Source organism: Boleophthalmus pectinirostris, unplaced genomic scaffold, assembly GCF_026225935.1.
Source record: "Boleophthalmus pectinirostris isolate CB_2022bp ecotype Guang Dong unplaced genomic scaffold, ASM2622593v1 HiC_scaffold_2, whole genome shotgun sequence".
Taxonomy (NCBI): domain Eukaryota; kingdom Metazoa; phylum Chordata; class Actinopteri; order Gobiiformes; family Gobiidae; genus Boleophthalmus; species Boleophthalmus pectinirostris.
This window is the reverse complement of record NW_026571152.1, coordinates 22438653-22452776: the sequence shown is the minus strand read 5'-3', so window position 1 is coordinate 22452776 and position 14124 is coordinate 22438653. Positions and strand designations below refer to the sequence as shown.

The 14124-nt window shown below is 38.8% G+C and overlaps 1 protein-coding gene across 1 annotated transcript in view; it reads left to right on the top strand.

Annotated features, from left to right (window-relative positions):
- The first annotated feature begins 2283 nt into the window (after positions 1 to 2283).
- LOC110169658 (coiled-coil domain-containing protein 136-like) overlaps positions 2284 to 14124 on the top strand; it is a 37456-nt gene continuing 25615 nt past the window's right edge. Inside the window, exons 1-2 of the mRNA XM_055155734.1 lie at positions 2284 to 2367; positions 3325 to 3432. The gene's annotated coding sequence lies outside the window, so the exon portion shown is untranslated. The remainder of the gene's footprint in view (positions 2368 to 3324; positions 3433 to 14124) is intronic.

Sequence of the window (14124 nt, the reverse complement as noted above, 5' to 3'; positions counted from 1 at the left end):
GGGCCATGTTAATACAATTATTCTCTTTGTAAGTGTAAACATACTCTTAATTTCTAATATCTTAATTTAAATTGCCTTTAATAGCTTTTCTATTACTATTCTGAAGCTGGTAAGGTGCTCACTGACATGTATCCAGTCTCACACAGTCTCTGCATGGTTAAAGCTGTCAGACTGTGATGTGGGTCACCTGGCACAGTGGAGCGCCCTGCCAGTTCTGCGTGACGAGCGCCTGCCTACGTGCACAGCAGAGGTGGGCATGATAGACAGATAGCTTAACTGCAGCTCTTTGGTGCTCACATTGTGGTCCTGTACTTTGAGAACAGCACAAATTAAAAAAGGAAGATATGGTGAGGGGGGGTGCACATATGCTGGAGTGTTTGTGTGGGAGGGCTGGCGGCGTTTATACATTTGTGGAGTAACTAAAGCCCCTAGGAGAGGGAGAAAATGCTCGGATTGGTGTGCACAACCACCCACACATCTACACACATGGAGGCTTAAAATTGGGATTATAAGCTATTTTTGTAGGTGTCAGTGGCAGGCCTTGTTTGTTTTCCATTCTCTGTCCTCCTTTGGATGATTATCTGATCTAAAAAGTGTGTATTTCCCTTTGATCCACAGTGTTTTCCATTCAACTCTCCCATGAGGCTGTTGGAGCTGCTTGGTCCATTCACTGGGCTCCATAATGAGCTGCTAATTATCCCCGGACCTCATCATCCCTTTAGGCCGGCCTCCTCCTCACAGGTTGGCATGGTGACCACTGATGGGACCTGCAGGATCAGGACAGCAAAGGCGCCGCAGACTCCTCAGGGCTCTGGAAGGAAAACACTCAGTGCTGTTACTTAATTAAGGAAAGGTGTGAGTTACATCATGCATAGTTTTAACTCCATCTATCTTTGTTATTGAGGTTTATAAATAGATGTATTTTGCTTGGTACAACTATATATGGGAATATTATGACCTTTCAAAAAGTTTTTGAGAGACCCTCTAGCAGCTGTGGGTCCTTCCCATTTCCTGTTTGTGGTGTCATGGAAACACTATATTCCATTTCCCTCCATGCTTTAGCACCAGGGCATAAAAATGTATGCTCCGCAGAGATATAGCAAGATGCCAGCGCTCAAACATCAACAGCAGCAGTGTTTGAGACTGCAGAGTTTGTGCCCAGAATTAGAAGTTCTCATGATGTACACGGGAAAAGAGCCAGTCAAATATTGCAGAGTTATGGCCTCGTTTATCATCATGGCCTTGGAGTAAAACATGTCTTAAAATGCCCTAATTCAAAGGCACCTCCAATTTCTTTTAGTTGCTAAGCAACGGCAGAGCAGCAGCGCGATGCTCTGAGTTCAGGACTCCGCTGTAAAACTGCCGTTTGTCTGAGGCACGGCCAGCTGACTGTGACAATGATACAGTGTCACTGCAGAGTAATTACCCACTTGGAGTCCACCAGCAAAATGATGTCCGCTGGAGTAACGTAGGTGTAATCTGACTGTATCACATTTACTTACTACACTATAGTCATTGTTTGTTTGTTTTTTTACATTTAATTGAAGAAATATACTCCACATACACCTCAAACTTAGGAACACTTTCTGCTTCTTAATGTATTAAAACCTCATTTAAATATAAAAGCACTGCTAAACTTAACAGGTGTCAAGACCTCAATATTATGCTTTGGCTGTGAGAAGTACTGTTTTCTATTATGAATATAAATGATGCTTAGACTTAATGAACTGACTACAGATGCCACACAGGAGTCCTTGGGTTTGCTTTGATCCATTCATTTGTTTCTTTGAATAAATTACCAACATGCTCATTAGATGTGTTTGATTTCCTTTGATTAGCACATTTAAAACCACAATCAATTCAGTTACAACACCCCAGTACTGAGAGTGTAATCTATGTTGCATCTGCCAGTACTCTGTGTTTTCTCAGTGTTTGTGCTCAATTACTGTGAAGCATTCCTAAGGCCTGTGCTGTAGCTGGGGCGCCCTGCGTATGGGTGATGAATGTGACGAAAACAAAGAGATCAGTTTAAGAAGGGGGAGGAGCCCCAGATCCCATCTATGACCTCAGACACCAGTCATTCATGTAAAAGCGAATAAACAACTCAATTTAGACACACTCTTGTACAAGATACTCAAACCACTGTACGTATGAAGGCACTTAGAAGTATAGATATCTCTTTGTAACTTTTTGCGTGGGTGGGATTCACAGAAAAAAAAGATTTCATTGTATAAAACCCCCAGCATGCAACAGTTGGGTAAAAACTAGCCAAACCCATGTGACCATTTCCCCAGACACGAGATGTTGAGCAAATACTAACAATAATTTTTGAAGGGCTTGATGTTATCTACATTCTCAATCTTGTGCGTAAGTAACCAGGCAATGTTCACACAGTGACAGGTGGATTGCAGTCTGACATTGTCATCTCATTATCAGCGGCTTGTCATTCGCTCTCACAGCTATCTGCATAAAGTGTGTGTCTGTGTGTGTGTGTGTCTATGTCTATGTTTGTGTGTGTGTGTGTGTATATTTTACTTGACTCAGTGCCTGCTGTCTGGAGACTGCAGCTACCTGAAAAACAGAGTGAAGAAAGTTTTTAATCAAAGCAAGAAATCAATGTGTTAATATAGAGTAGCGTTTCTTAATTAGTGTGCAACCTGTGGGGGTTATAATTCTACTTGTGAACCATTAGCAAATTATTCCCAAATATATGTTACACATATTTTTACATTTTGCACGTCATATGACCCCTAGTGCATGCTTCTTAATTTAATTTATAAAGTCTTAGGCACCTTAATATGTGACCATTTGATCTATAAACCTTAGACGCATCTATAGTATTTAGAATTGCTTTTAATGTTTAACTTTTTTCTCTATATGATTCATTGTTTTATAATTCTTCTATTATTTGTTTATTGCTTTTTTAACTTTTTTAATATTTGTTTTGTAAAGCATCTTTGAGTGTCCTGAAAAGCACAATAAAAATAAAATAAAATGTAATACTATTTTTGTACTCTTAAAATACTCAGTACAAAATGTTAAACTTTTACCTAGTTCATTTTGAGTTACCAACTTATCATTGCAAATCATTTTTTTCCAGTTTAGTGGTGATTTGGGATTTGGCTGCTCTTCCTAATGCAAACCTACTCATACTAATGACACTGAATTATAAAGTGATACCTACTACCTTTTAAACAAATGCTACCTTATCAGTGTTACTATTTCCGTAGCACAGACTTCCGCCTTTCATCTGCTTCCTCTTTGCAATGCAGACAGTTTCCATATGAAAATGTGTGTGACCATATTGTTTGCATGAGTCCGCAGTGCACTTCCTGGTCCCTGACAGTGCTCTGATAGGAATATCCTCTCCAGCTCTGGCCCACCTTTCCTCAGACGTCACTGCGTTTGCCAGGCACAGTCGCAACTGCAAAGGTGAGAGACACAAACATTGCATTATTGTTTGGTGCGAGTGAAGCACTTTTTATAGACAAAAATCTGTGATGATTAGCAGTAAACAAATCAGAGGGCATGTGTTAGGAGAGGAAGTTAACAGTTGTGTTCATCATAAGATCGTAACAGTCTAGATTTTCTACATTTTAACACTGAGCTGAAAGGCAGGACAGAATTTGATGATAGAATTTGCCAACAGATAAAGACTTGACATTGTTTATGGTTAATATCTCAGACAAAATAAACTGTTATTTGTCCCACAATGGGGAAATTACAATGTTGCAATGTAAAAAAAAAAAAAGCAGGAGAATAAGAACATGCAATCCAAATCAAGATAAATAACTATTAAAAGACCTAACAAAAGATATACAATCTAACACTGTGCCAGCAGAGCAAAACTATAAGATTACAGAACTTTTGGATAGTAAGTGGATATGACTATGGTTGTGTACAGAGCAACATATGGACAAGTATAAATAGCAGTTTAAGTGACTTAGGTTTATTATATTATGTACAATCTGCTCTCTAGAAACAAAAAAGTTCCAACATGTTCTCTATCAAAAAAATTTGCAATTTTTTCAAACGTCATGTTTCAATGTTTCAACGTCAATCATGTTTTTTGTCATTTGAAAGAACTTACAGCCATATGTTTATTATGGCAGGTTTTTGGACCTTACCGTGAAAAAATAATTACATCGTTCAGGATCATACGTTCTGATATTTCGTTCAAAAACAGTAAATCTCCCATCTGATGTCATCAAACTCTAAAACGTGAAACCTGACTATTGATACTTGACTCCCTGGGACTGTGGTGCTAACTACAGGCACTGCTCTGTCTGTGGCTTTGCTTGTCTATAGTTTAATCTGTCCTTACTTTACCACAGTCTGACCATAAAGCAGTGACTTAGCTGCAACAGGTGAGCTGAACTGTGCAGTTAAACAAGTAACGTTACAAAATAACTCAAATAACATTACGATCATAAGCATCTAGCATTAGGCAACAGTTTTTCATTAATTCTCACTCACCATTTTTGTAAAAACTCAAACACCTAAACAGGACCATGAACACACTGACCACTCCTGACTCCTAAAAATGTGTTGTTTTAATGAATTTAATAATTTCACTTGAATTTTCCAACAGCTTTAAATTTTTTTTGACAGTGCTTGCTAATGTGTGCATTGTGTTTCCATGGTAACTCCTAAACATTCCACCATTAGAGGTACATGTAGAACACCACCAGCATGATGGCACTGCAAAGTATCAATAGCAGGGATGCAAGCCACAGTGAACAAAAGCCTGTCTGGATCTCATTATGAACAAATGTATTCAGGTCCAGAGGCTGCCAAAGATAGAGGGAAACCATTTGCGAGGAGGCTTTGTATGCATTTGTTGTTCCAGTAATCAAGTCTCGACCTTGTTCTGAAATGCAGCTATTGATTTTAGTGATGGACACACAACCTGTCTGAGAGCTACCTCCATCTTAAGAGCTACCTAATGCATGGCTGGATATTATGCTTACTGTACAGTACTGTATCATTAGCTTCCATTAGTACCATTCCCATAAAGCGCAAATATAGGTGCTGGCAGCAGAATGCTTTGTGATTCATTGCTAATTTCCAGCCAATGTTTCATAATATTGGATCCAGATATGCTGCTCACTGCACCAAAAGGACCACTGATTCAGAATAAGGTGTGATATTTTAACATCAACACATCATGGCTGCTGTGTTTACTACTACTGTGCTGTTTACTCACTAGCCACCCACCTACAACTCTTCTTACAGGGTACACATCTATGACTTATGTAAGATCGTGTCTACGCTTATAGTATGCATCAAGCGCATCTAACACCCATATTTTTGTAAACTTTCACTTCTACATAACTATTGTCTTGAAATGACTGTATGTATACAGGTTTTCAGGATTTCTTCCCCTGTGTTACTCTCTGTTATGATGGAATTTTTGTGTTTAAAGTCTCTGTGAAATGTTTATTTCTCATAGCTGGGACCCTTGAACCTGACCTTATTTGGCTAGAATTATTTTTTTGAGAAGAATGGAGGCTCAGTTCAATTTAGATTTAGTCTTTTATAAGATATTGCTAAATCAGACTGATGTTATTACATTTTATATACAAAGATAATAATGATAATCAATTGTCATTATGAAAGGCCAGAGGTGGGACCAAGTCTTTGTTTTGAAAGTCTCAAGTAAGTCTCAAGTCTTTGACCTCAAGTCCGAGTCAAGTCCCAAGCAAGTCCAAGTCCAAGTCGAATCTCGAGTCACTGGCCCATAAGTCCAAGTCAAGTCCAAGTCGTCTGCTTTGAGCTTCAAGTAATTTCAAGTCTTTAAACCAAAGTACCAAATTTTTGCAATTTATGACTTTTAAACTCAATTGTACTTAAGAAATCATAGTACATTTATATATGAGTATAAAGAGTTGTAGAAATAAATTTTGTTAATTTTTCTTTTTAACTGTCTTGACGACTTAGGGTGAATCATTATGGTGAGAATAGAAAGAATTCAGATATAAAAGTGCTTCTCAAGTCTTCTCAAGTCACATGCCTCAAGTCCAAGTCGAGTCCCAAGTCTTAGTCCATTTTATCAAGTCAAGTCCTAAAATAGTGACTCACGTCTGACTTAAGTCCAAGTTCCCACTTGCAAGTCCCCACATCTGTGAAAGGCAAATTATAGAGTTGTATATTTTAAGAGCCCTTTGCTTCACTTTCATTATGTTACATTAATTGTTAGTATTTTGGTAACAGATTAAACCTATAATTGTTTTTGGATACCTTTCTTTCTTTTAATGGTCTGCTATGCTTGAATGTCTAACTTGCTCCTTGTTGATGTTATCCCCTTGTACATTTTCCACCAATCATCCCTGTGCTGTTTATAGCAGAATCACATAAAGGTGAAAAGTTGCAAACGCTCACAGGCAGGGATGAGTGAGAGACAGAGAGGGAGTGTGAGGAGAGGGAGGCGGTGCGTAGGGCGGTCTGTGCGTGTGTGCGCGCTTCTCTTCTGGATAACAGCATCTCTCCCTCTCTCCGTCCTGCACTCCGCTCCTCCCCTCTTCCCTCTCGGCATCTCTCCCACGCTCCCAGGACCCTCCCCTATAGCCTCCCGAGGTATCCAGCCTGCGCTCGTGCCTGCTATGTGCAATATGTCCTTGCTGTGACTGTTTGTGTTTTTCTATGTGTGTGTGTCTCTCTCTCTCCTCCCTGCAGCTGCGGTGGGCGTGCGAGCCTCTGACCCTCGATCGCCCACTTTCTTTCTTGTCTCTTCCTCTCTCTCTCTCTTACTCTCTTGTGTGTTTGGCTGCAGCTGCTTTTGGGGGCTATGGATGGACTGCGCTTACCTCCACTCATCGAGGAGGCACTGGACTCTACAGGTCTGTCATGTTGTTATGCTATGCCTATTTTTAGCCCACACCGCTGCACCGATATGATCACTAGAGAGCTTTATCGGCGTTGAGGGAAAACTCTTGAAGTACTGGATGGGAGGAGGTGGAGGAGGAGAGCTGGTCAGGTGGCACGGGGAGGTAGTTTTACTGTTGAAGCTGCTTTATTAGAAGCTGACAGACGAGTGGGCATTACACTCTGCGATGGCATCTGCGCGCGTTTGACGGAGCCTGCTTGCTGCCAGGTAATGGATGGATGTCTGCCAAACACACAACATTATGTAGCCAGTAGTTGCTGTGCTGTTTTGAGCCGCTGTAATGGATTCAATATGGAGTTATGCTATACTTTCTCGGTCCGGGAATGACTTTGCGTCTAGTTTCCAGCCATGATTACGAAGCTTTGTGGTATTTTGTGTTTGATGAAATGTTTAGATTCATACAGACGGTCACAGTGTGTTGGTGGTAGGAATGTGAGGAATGTTTTCTTCGTTTTGTCAGTGTTTTGAATGGGCGTGCACGCTCTGGACGCTTACATGCGGCCGGGAGGATGTTTATTGCCGTAGAGGGACGGAGGGTCAGCTGGCCTATGACCAGTGTGCAGGTTTCCAGAACGGGACTTCCTGTTGTCCTAAAACTGAACTTTTTAACTGAATTAACCAGTACTACTTACTAGGCATGCTTTGCTGAATAATGAAGTTAACCTAAAGCATGATGATGTACTTGAGTCTTCAGTAACAATAGAAATAGTGTGTTAGTATATGTATATTTGGACCAGTCTCTCTCAAACTGGTGATACTCTAACTCTGGGCCTTTTGCAGTTCATGTAGGCGCTAGTTTGTTTTGATTTTATCTGGTTTAAATGCATTTTAAGTTTGTTGAGCCTGCTTTTATCCTTGGTTAATCCTGGTTCAGTTCTGGGTTTGTTCTGAGTCAGTCCTGGTTTCGATTTTTGAATCAGGCTTGGTTTTATCCTGGTTTATTCGTGCTTATGTTCTGCCATAGTCCTAGTTTCGATCTAGGTTTCCACTTGACCTGATATTTTCTTTCAGGTACTCTATTCCAGTGTTTCCCAAACTTTTTTTTTTTTTCTGGGGACCCATAGTTTAAAAGTCACAAACCTTCGCAACCGAAATCAATAGACATTATTCGTAAATCACAAAATAAAGATGGATTTGACCATTATTGAACATTAATGAGGATATTTTATTGTTGACTGAGTGATCATGTCTTTCTGAACAATTAGTCTTACTCAAGATATTTAAACAATGAAAAACAGTAATTGAATCAGCATCTCTTGGACCCAGTCTTTGTGAAACAATGCTCTATTCTATCTATATTATTACATACAGTACATTTATTGTCTTTGTTTCTTGGCCATTACATTTTACTTACATTCACAGACAGTTGTTTTTTTCTATTTGCCCTCAAATGACCATGGCAACAGGCATAGTATCCCAGGAGGTCTTCTTCTTCCACTCTAACAAGCTAGTTCCTTTTATGCTATCCCAAGGGAGTTCTCCTTTTTCACCACCTCATCAAAAACATACCTGGAATTGTGTTTTGTTTCATTCACATGTTTGAGTAATTATTTATCATTAGTCTGTACATCTCCAAAGCTTAAAATGCAACATAGTGTCACTATGTGATGTCATGAATTGGTAGTTTTCAAGCTACCTTTTACCTTTAGTTTAGTAGAGATTGGCAATTCCGGGTCTGAAGTCATCTAAATGCTTCTATTGAAGGTGTATAGAGTTTAAAAACACAGAGGAGCACTTCCTGTATTATGACATGACATCACAAGGTGGAAGCGAGTGTTTTCAGTTTATGAGAAGAACTCAGCCTAAATATCCAGGGTTTGTGTGAATGAAACAGAAAACAAGTCCAGGTGTGTTTGAGATGAAGAAACAGCATTATAACATAGATCAGATAATAGTGCAATATGGACCCTTTAAAATGTAATCTTGGAAATGTCTGGTGTCTAAATGCAGTGCCAATGTCCTTCTTGACTGCCTGTAGTAAGAGTAGAATACACACAGTACAGAGGATTGAGCGATAGATGGTGGACTGAATAGTACACACTCACAAAGGGATATAAATGGATTAGAGTGAATTGTCCTGGTTGAGGTCAGCTCTGGCGAGACTCTATTGTTAAAATTGCGGCTTTTGTGTTCAGCTTTTTGTCATCTAACAGGCACCAATCCTTACAAACTTTCTCACCATTGGTCAATTGGAAATACAGATGCTGCTCGCTCCCTAGAGGCTAATACAATGCTGACATGTAATTTGTCAGTAGTTAACAAGCTGTATCTTTACTATTTTATTATTTCCTCTTTATTTACACGTTTATAGTATTCCAGATTGAGTGTTTTCTTAGCATTAAAGTGTAAAAATCAGAACATAACCAAGACTAAATTAAATGTGCACTGTGTAACTTTTCTGGTGTAGGCCCTGACACCTGCTTGTCTCCATGGAGATGTTATTGCTTTGCCTGGAATGGCAATGCATGATATGGTATCAGACATATCTTTCTTGCATTTTGTCTGTGAACGGGATCGCCTCTCCACAGATGTGACCTATAATTTGACCTGGTTATGGCTTCTATTTGTCTTCTTTGAGATAACTTTAAATTTAAGCTTTAAAATAAGGCAAAGAGATGACTAGTCTTAAACACTGAACACTTAATTTGGACATTATTTAGGTCATATACCTGAATTTTTAATATTTTTCGTATTGTTCCTCATTTATTTTTCCAACACGTGGATTTTCTTATGAAATAGTTGGTCCTGTTCCTGAGGCTAGTACAACAGCACAGCACATTCTATCATTAGTTAACAGTCTGTATCTTTATTACCATATTGTTACTCCTACTGGCAAAAGTCACTGATCTCCATTCTCTCCATCATGTATTTTCTCTTTGTTTTAGACGCCCACACAGTGATCCAAGTGCATGTATAAAACTCATAACGCTTTGCACCTGCCTACCTGAATTCCTCCTGTGTCCTCTCCTCTTTCCCATCATCCTCTCTGCTCTGCCCTCTTGCTGGAACATCTATATCAACAGTGATACTCCCAGTGGGAACCAGCTTTTTTCAAGTCCCCAAAAACCAGTAAACAACACTGGCTTGGTCACACAGACTGGGAAGCTCTGAGGAAAAACAACACATACAGTACAGTAAGCCTATATGATTCGCAACTGTCTGCTGAGAATAATCTAGTGTCCATAAAGTCCCTGGATATTTCAGAATCCTCATTTCAAGTTTAAAATCTGGTAAAAAAATGAATTTGATTCCATGATAGAGTAGAACCAAAGTAGCTGTTCAATTAATTTCCATTATTAATTAACATGTTCACAAATTGTCCCACACAATTAGAGCAACAGATGTTTTCAATTTTTAGGACTGTTTAAAGAATTGGGCTGAAACAATGGATGTTATGGTTTAAAAACTGTCTGTATTTTTTAAAAGATGTTAAAGGTACAGTATGTAACCTTTCTTGTGGAGTCTTACATGGAGATGTTATCGCTTTGCCTAAAATTCAATTCAGTTCAAGTTTATTTATGTGGCAAATTTAAAACAACTTCAGCTGACCAAAGTACTTCACATAAAAGTCAACAAAAATAGAAAGAAACAGATATACAGATGACACAATACATGAGAAAAACAACAATAAAACACCAAAAAGTTCCACTATATGGAATTAAACATTTCTATTTTCCATTTCCTCAATTACAGATGCCTTCATGGCTGAAAGTACCTTGAAGATCATGCATTCTTACTGTGAGCAGGCTCACCTCTCCACAGGGCTGACTCAACTGCTTGTCCCCATGTGGAGATAGATGCACATCATGTAAAATTTCAGATAAAGGTAAATATGGAGACAAGTAGCTGGCAAAATCTCCACCAGAAAACTTACATAAGGCACCTTTAACCCCCAGCTTTTTAATAGTAACATCTGACGTTATGTTTGATTTGACTGTTTATTTAAAATAACATGATATAAAAAATTCCTAAGTCATAAGAACTACTGTATTTGTTATCCCAGGAGGAGAAAGCATTCCAATTATGATTAAATGTGAGTAGACTAACCAAAAATACAACAGATGTTAAGCATGTGTTTGATTAAAAGTATAGACCCCCATTTACCATCATTGTACCATAAAAGAAAAGGGCATATTGTAATAAACCTCCCATACATGTACAATATTCAAAACATTATTCATTCATCAGCACATGCCCCAGTAAGTTTAACATGTTTTTGATCAGCTCCTGCCTTTGAGCCTGCCTCCTGGAGTGAAACATGTGTCCTGGCCCCGCCCCCAGACTTGATTGTAAAACAGGGCATCTCTGTGGGCACCTGACGAGCACAGAGCGCCATATGCCCCTCCAAATGTCTCCAAATGTTTGTAAGCTAGGGGTGTACAAAAATATCAAAATATCGTGATAAGAATTTTGGTGACATAGTTTTGATATCCTGAACTGCTATATAGATATAATGCCAAGAGTATTTTTGGTATGTATCAGCATTTTTTTTCGGACCGCTCTGCAATTTTTCTGCTTATTTAGTGGAAGTTTATGTGAGACACTTGACATATGCAATACATTTGACTTGTTTTGATGATTAAAACAGATGCATTTCATATTAACGCTGAACAAGTTTAACAAAGAATTATTACTAAAATGAATTTGGTTCTTAAAGGTGCATTATGTAACGTTTTTGGTTGAGGATCTGCCACTTTCTTCTTTCTATTGCTCTGCTCGATTATTCCACAGTATGACATTAAACAGCTCTTCCTCACATTCATTCAATTACGCATGGTTTTATTGCGCAGTATCTAGAAAAACAGGCCTTCTGATACCTCTCCACAGATATGACCAGTAACTTGGTTTGATCTCCATGATGATAGAAAGGTTTAATGATATACTGTGAAACATTTCATTAACATCTCCATGGAGAAAAGCAGCTTTCAGACTCTCCACCAGCAAAGTTACACAATGCACCTTTAAAAAACAGCAATATATCACAAATGTCAAATGTGAAATATTGATTATCGCATGTATCGCCATATCATAATAATATCGTATTGTGAGCCGTGTGTCCGTATTCAGTCGTGAGGGATCCTGTGATTCCCAGCCCTACTGTAAGCTCTGGATAAAACTCAACTCTTCCCTTTGCACAATCATATATGGATTTCCCATAACTTTTCTTCCATTCTGAGTACAGTTACCGCCAGCCTGTAATTACCTCCCCCTCCCCTTTGTAAGCTTTTATTCTTTCTGGATTTGGCAGCTACACACTAAACTGTACTCTCCAATATTTTCCCTGTGATTTCCACATGTACACTTTCAGGTGTCGAGCGCTGATATCCAATCAAACACATTATTAGCGCGTCAGCTGTTGTCATGCTTTGTAGCTATCCACCTATATGTAATCGTTGCATCCGCGCAATTTACCATAATAAACTCAGCTGAAAGGATGTGCACACTGACACACTTTTTCTGCACGCTCATCTACAGTAATAGGGCCAAATTATACCACATTCTGCCATGCATCTTTATAGCGCTGACCCACTTTCTCTTATTTCAAATACAAACATAGATTTTCCTTTTCAGAAACGGAGCGCCTCATTAGCCCCACTCTGAGGTGCTCGTAGTGGCCGGTACTGTTGTTCTGGGCTCATTTCCTCAGCTTTGATAGCACGGGGAGAGGAATATTTTACCCCGTGAGACTTTCACAGATGGAGACTTAAAGACAGACCATTTAAGAGTGACCTCATAGTTGTGCAGGGAGCGGGCGGGAGGGCATCCGATAACATCATTGTCTATGGGGGAAACTGCAGACAGAAGGTTTCCATAGCTAAGAAAACCCTGCAGACCCTGCTCCTTTACAGGGTTCAAGTCCATATGGTCCAGACGGTTACCATGGCGAATGTAAAGAGTAGTTTTGACTTGGATTAAGGCAGTCTGTGCAAGGGGCTTTTTGGGGCTCTGAGAAAAACATCAAAATCTAGTATGCCACTTTATACAAAGAAGTTTAAGTATATAGCATCAGTATTAAGCCTTATACTGTAAATTCAAGAAGCAGGAGAAAATGGGTGAAAGATCTCATTTGTTTCGCAATTAAACAATCACAAAAAATAAGTAACAACAGTGAATTAAGAAGCTGTCAGTGATCATTAAGGAAGGAGTATGACAAATAAATAAACTAAAAATAAATTACTCATCAGTCATTTTGCAGGGTCCATTCTAGCCAGAACAGATCTATTCAGAATAAAAATAACTTCAAAATTTTAGGGTATGAATGATTTTTTATCAGCACTTGTTACAAAGTTTAGTTGTAAAAAGTGCTTCTGCAATTCAGTTACTACTAAATAACATAAAATCAACTCTTGTCTGGCCACTTTCGATCCATTACTGAACAAAAGTCTGTCTCAGCTTTTCCATGCATTAGGCTGTACACTTTATCCTAGACAGCTTGGCAATGATAATGACAAGAAGCACATTTATTTACAATGAATAATTTAGACCGATCAATTTCTCTATATGCTCATATCGTTAATAGTAGGACTTCATGAGTCTTAATTACTTCTGGTGTGAGGGGAAGACAACATAGATGTGTAGTTACATTGGTTATATCAGTTATACAGACAAAAGTCCATTGGCAACTGTTAGTATCACCACAGTAAATCATCTGTTTATAGAAAGTAATCATTTTCATATTGACCTAAACATAAGTTTGCTTGGCATTCCTGATTTGCTTGGCCCAACCCAACAATAACACTGGCTACTGGTCCAATACATCACCTGAGCTTAAATATTAACATCTGGGCACCACTTTATAATAACCACAGCTCAATTAGCCTTAATAAAGTATGAACCCTTAATTCATAATGAACAATTAGCTCATTAAAGGTGGGTGGACAGAGATGTCATTTCTTTGCCTAGAATGTTCCATGGTTTGACATTAAACATATCCAACTAGCATTTATTAATTGCGGGTGTTTCTGTTGCTCAAAAATACAATAATTCCTTCTGTGAATAGGGGCGACTCTCCACAGATCTGAATTGTAATGTCTTGCAATAGATAGGTTTAATCTATACTGTGGAACATTCTAGACAAGCAATAACATTTCTACGGAGACAAGCAGGTGGCAGACCCTCCACTGTAAATGCAACACAGAGCACCTTTGAGAATGATTCAGGCTTAGTAACTTCTTAGTCAAGGGGTTAGGACTTAGTTTTTTTTTAAGTATTTAAAAGCCTGAATCATTTTAATAAAC